Source organism: Ceratotherium simum, chromosome 6, assembly GCF_057802395.1.
Source record: "Ceratotherium simum simum isolate JZ-2026a chromosome 6, ASM5780239v1, whole genome shotgun sequence".
Classification (NCBI taxonomy): Eukaryota; Metazoa; Chordata; class Mammalia; order Perissodactyla; family Rhinocerotidae; genus Ceratotherium; species Ceratotherium simum.
The window spans coordinates 24,007-29,762 of NC_141905.1; the positions used below are offsets into that span (position 1 = coordinate 24,007).

At 47.8% G+C, this 5,756-nt stretch overlaps 1 pseudogene; it reads right to left on the reverse strand.

Annotated features, from left to right (window-relative positions):
* Positions 1-432: 432 nt before the first annotated feature.
* LOC101406337 (peroxynitrite isomerase THAP4 pseudogene) lies at positions 433-5,331 on the reverse strand (annotated as a pseudogene).
* Between the last annotated feature and the right edge of the window lie 425 nt (positions 5,332-5,756).

Here is a 5,756-nt window from a genome sequence, read left to right on the forward strand (position 1 = left end):
TAATAGCCCTGGGAACCATCAAGAGAGCCGACATTTTGAGGAAGACATCAAAGAAAGACAGCAGCTGGTGACCGGGGATCCCAGTTGGGAGCTCCGTGTGGGACATGGAGACCAAGCCAGGGCGCCCTCTCTCCATCTCCCTCTTCCCCCTGCTGCTCACCTAACACCTCCTGCATCACCAGTCCACTCCCAGCCACTGCCCACTTCACACTGCAGGAATAAAGGAGCAGAGGCAGAGGGCACCCTTTCCACCAGCACATCTGTCCTCTTGCTCTCTGTGCCTCCCCAGGCAGTGGAGCCCAGCCCTGCACCTCCTCAAGGCCCAGCATGCTCCTCCCAGGCCCTCAGGCTCCTCCTCTCCATCTGGTCCTACGTGCAGCACCAACAACTGCTAGCTCATCTCCACCTTACAAACAAAACTATCCCTTGGACCCATGTTCCCTTTTGACTACTGTCCACTTTCCTGACTCCCCTCCATGGCTAAACCTCTTAAGTAAAGTGCCTCATCCCTACTTCCCTCCCATAACACCCCTTCCCCCACTCTAGACCCAGCTTCATTCCCACCCTCTCAAGGAGACTGAGGTCACCAGTGATCCCATGTGGCCCAGTCCAGCCATATTCTCTCCATTCTGATCAGAGCTGTACCCGACCCAGCTGAGCACCCCTCCTTTCTGTAATACCCTTTCCCCTCGTGGCTCCTGCGAGTCAATGCCCCACCATTTCAGTCCCTTTTCCTGGATCCTCTTCAGCTGCACCTCTGCAAACACCACCTGCTCCTAAGCTGGGCCTTGGTCCCTTCAATAGCTGCAGTGTCTCCAGGAAACCTCATTCAATTCCACGGTTTTAAACACCTCTGACCTCATCCTGACTCTGCAGACACACTGATGCAACTTTAAGAGGTTAGGTTCTAGCTCCCCAGCATCAGCACCTAAGGAGTATCTCAGACTCGATTCCTCTCAAAATTTTACTGTCATATGAGTTTTAAAATAACATCAAATATTTCTGAAAAGGAGGAAAATTTTGGATACAATAAACAGTGGTGTACAAAGTAACCAATAAAACGTATACGTACATCCAATCATGGTTGATTGATGGGCAAAATAAGAACACAGAACTAAGATCAGACAGTCTCAAGCTAAGGAGTGGAAGGTGAGGAGTTGGGAGTGTAGACCACAGGAACTGATCAACTCTAAGCATTTACAGAAAGAGAGGCAGAAATGGTTGTTCCTAAAAGCTGAAAGACACCCACTAGAAGATAGGAAAATCATGAGAAAGCCTAACAAATTAAAAACTAAATTAAACGGTAGACTCAAATTCCAATTTATCAATAATCACAATTGTAAATGGATCAAATTGCTCTATAAAAAGGTGATGGCTCTCAAGTTTAATTAAAATATAGTTATAACATAAAGAGATATAATATGGTTGAAAACAAGGAGATAAAGAAATAAGACTTTAAACGGGACAAAAAGGGGTTTTCTGTGTTGACAACTGTCGGGAACACATGCACCTCACAATATGGTCTTGAAACATAAAACAAAACTGGACAAACATGAAGACACAGGCACCTCCAGAATCACAGGGAAACCTGCCTTACCTCTCTTAGAAATCCACAGGTCAAGTGATACAGTAAGTTAAGAAACAGATGTGCTGATGAACACAAAAAAGCTAGATCTAGCCTCAGCCTGAGGGACAACAACGTAAGCAACTAGAGGAGAGGATACATTCTCCTCACACCACAATGAAACAGTCACCACAATGCACTGTGCTAAGCCACAATGAAACCTCTAAAGAGCCCAAAAGCAGAAATCTATAAGTGACCATATTACTGGAACATAAAGCAATAAATGTAAAAAATAATCACAAAATATTGGCTCCCCTACCCCAACTTATCCACTTGAAAATCTGTCCACATCCTTCTAAATCTCTCAGGTTAAAGAGGGGATCCAGACAGACAGGACAAACTCTTTAGAAATGAACAGCAATGAGAGCAGCATGGGGCAAATCCATGGTGTGGGGACAAAGGGACAGAAGAAGGGACACAGCCTCCACTGCAGGTATCAGGGAATATCAACTGTACACGAAGAAGCTGAGCACTTTCCTCCAGGAGCCAGAACAACACCACAATAAAACCAACAACAGCAGAATGAAGTGAGGATTCACGAGGCAGGAACAACAATGTAGACCTGAGCAATGGAGTCGATGGCTGGCTGTCTGGAAAGACCTGTAACAGTGAGAAACCTTGCGCAGTCTGACCAAGAGGAACAGATAAAGGCACCAAACTGTACCATCAGGTACAACAACCTATAGAAACAGCTTTAACATGATAGGAGAACATAGCAGATAACTCGGACCAGGACATCAGTGGCCCTCAACTGGAACTGTCCTTCACCCAGGATGCATCTGGAAACACGCGGGATGGGTTTTGTTTCTTGTTTTGGGTTGTCCTAATTGTTGTTGCCCTGGGGGTCCTGGAGGTCCTGAACAGCCTGTCACATAGAGCTGTTTCCCTCCTGAAGTGTTACTGACATCTGGGAAGATAAGCACTGATCCAGATTAAATGAACAATGTGGTAGGGAGATGTTTTCCATGGATGTATAACAGGCAAAAGATGGTACCCTCAATATGTAAGGAATATCGAGAGAACAATGTTTACAAATACTAAACTGTAAAAGAGCGGGAAAACCAAAAACATAGCCAATAAACACACCAAAAATATATCCAACCTATTTGTACAGGTGGAGAAGTATGCATGTAAAGCACAGGGAAGAGTCAAGGAGATTACACACCAAATTTTACTACTGACAAGGAATAAAAGTTGGGAGGTAGGTGAGAAATAGGAGTTTTTACCACTTCTTAGCTTATGTATTTCTGTAGTGTTTTAATTTTTACAAAAGAGAATGTACTCTACTCAAAAAGGTGTTTAAAATTTTAAATAAATTATTAAAATGTTCAAAATGATTTCAGTTCAAAGATATTCATTAAAACATGAATGGAAAGAACCTCCCCTTGACTTTAAGAGTCTCTTATAAGTTTTCTAATAGTTTACTATGTCGATTTTATTTCACATTTAGATCCTAACTCATTGGAATTTACATTTGTGTGAGGGATGCAACAGAAGCTGACTTTCTCCTGTTCAAGTGGAAAACCAACGATCCAGGCACCGTTCATTGCGTAGGTCTGGCTTTCCCAGCTGACCTGCAATGCCTCCTTCCCCACCTGCTAAACCCTGACAACTACCGCTGCCTCTTGAGCGCCCTAGAGCAAGCAGGGTGAGCTCTGCAACCTAGGCTCCCTGTCTGTGAGGGACGGCTACCAGCAGAGCCTTCCCCCAGGACAGCAGCAGGCATGCTGCACACAGAAGTGCTCAGAGGCCATCTGCTGCGGAGCAGGAAACCCCTCATGATGAGCAGGCAGTGGGGGAGCCCCGAGCCCCGGGACTGACTTCAGCTGGGGGCAGCAGGCTGCTCAGGCAGAGAGCTCCCTCCCTTCAGCTCATCTAGCTCCTCCTGCAGCGTGTGCACCTGGCTGCCGGCGGCTGCCCCTCTTCAGCTCGCCGTTCTTCTCCACCTGCTACCTCAGGTGGCACCCGTGCTCCTGTTCCCCCGGGAGCAGAAGCAGTAGGAGTGCAGCCAGTCGAGGAGTTCTTGGGGCCCCAGCACTGAAAGGATGACCCCGCAGAGTGACGTGGGACTGGTGTTGCTGTGTTCGCTCTGCATAGTTTCTGCAGCTGGCTTCAGGGTGACATCTGATGGAGGGTGGAGGGGCTCTGGGAGGGTTTCTGAGGCATCAGTGTGAATGATGAACTTAGGGGCTCTGGGCCAAGCCCTCGTCAGGCCCCAGGCTGGTCCCACTACAGCTGGGCTCCACATCTCTCTTCAGCCTCTTTCGGTTAACAGGCTCTCAAGGGACAGATGGCCTCTCCTGAGTATGCTCTGAGATGAAACTGTAAGAAGGAAGCCAGCCAATAAATCTGCATGCCCCAGATCCTGAGGAATAAAGTCACCCATGGAAATGTCACTCTTACCTAGCAGGCCCTGGCATAGAAGAGGGGGTTTCATTGCCAGCATCTACAGCAGACCTGTTTGCATCTCCCTGGCTGTTTGACGCTGTGGAGGCCACACTGTCTCCTGGAGTTCCTTCCAGAGACTCTACACCTGCTCCTGACTGCTGGCTTCCTAGGCAGCCTTGGGTGCGGGTTCACCCTGCAGAGGGGCTCGCTTCAACTTGTGGGACCCCGGCTGGGCCCTCAGGTTTTCCCTCAAGGACGATGATGAACCTGCAGCTCCTTTCCCATCTGCTTCACTAGCACATTCCCTCAGGCTCCCTGCGGCCTTCCTGGTGTCCTTTCTCCAAGGGCGGCCACGGCCTTCAGCCCCCCCTTCTCAGTCAGGTGGAAGATGGAGGGCACGGCCGTGGCTTGAGCACGTAGTACTGATCCTCCAGCCTTTCCGAGAGCTTTTTTTGGTGAAATGTTCACTACAGACGAAAGAATGCTTAGTGGGGTCCAGTCATCTCTGTGAACAGCTATTAACCACTGGACAAGAGGTTTTGAGCCCTTTATGTGGAGCCTGCAAGGATAAATGAAAAAGTAATTAGAAAGAAAGAATTAAATGTCTCCACCTAAAATAATCAACTGTAAAAGCAAAACAAATGTTTTTGGAAGACCCACACCTGTAGCCACTTTGCCCATTTAAACTTTTTAGTAAAGATTTAAGGAACACCTTCTGCTTGCAAGTTATTACTGGAATAGAAACATGAAAGACCCACTGTCTACCTCATGACCATCTGTAGGGCAGAGAAAGAAGGAAGGTGAGGACCTCCTCCCAGCCTGTAGTAAGTGCCCTGTAGGGACACAGATGTTCAGACAGATAGCACAGGATGGCATCAAGACAACAGGAAAGGCTTCAGGAAGCCTCGGAAATAGTTCCTAGAAGCTCATGGCTGCCCAACTCTCCTGCTGTCCCTGGGATGCAGGACTTTGGGTGCTAAAACAGGGAGGGTTGGTACCCTTATTTCAAAGCCAGGCCAGGTGTCAGCCAGCAGAGCCTCCCAGGCACTCACCAGGGCGCCTGGCCCCAGCTCTGCTCAAGCAGCTGAGGATGCAGGACTGCCGCCAAGAGGAGGTCAGCCCCAAGAGCTGTGGTTCTGTGTTCTTCCTGTCCTTCCATACCAAGACAAAAGCTGCTCCCTGTACAAAGCAACCAGCCCTTGCAAGGTACTGAAAAAGACACTTCATCATCTTTTGTCTTCATTAAGGTAAAATCTCTTTTAGACCAATCTGTGCACATGGGGGGTTGGGGGGTCTCACCTGAGGGCTTTCTGCTCCATCTGAGATCACCTAAGCCTCCAGAGGCCACTGTGGACCAGAGCAGGTGGATACTAGCTTCTCAGGGAGTTCCAAGCAACATGACCTTCTAACCTTTCTCAATGCTTTGTGACTAGTTACCAAAGGACCCCCACCTCCTTTGCCCCCAGACCTCGTTATATCACGACACATGCCAAGAGCAACCTTCTCTGCAGTGTTTTGTTTCACTCTCAAAAACAGTAACAAAACTTTTGGAACACAGGCTCTGAAGGTTCTGTCAAGAAAGCATGGTGGCTGACCTCTGAAACAAGCTCATGTTACTAGCTCTTTGGATAGATTGTAACAACTTCCGACTTAGAACAAACCACTGTAAACCTTCAATAAGACTACAGACAAGTGGCATTCAGGTCTTTCAAAATTCATCAAGAACCTGCAATGCAAAACAAAA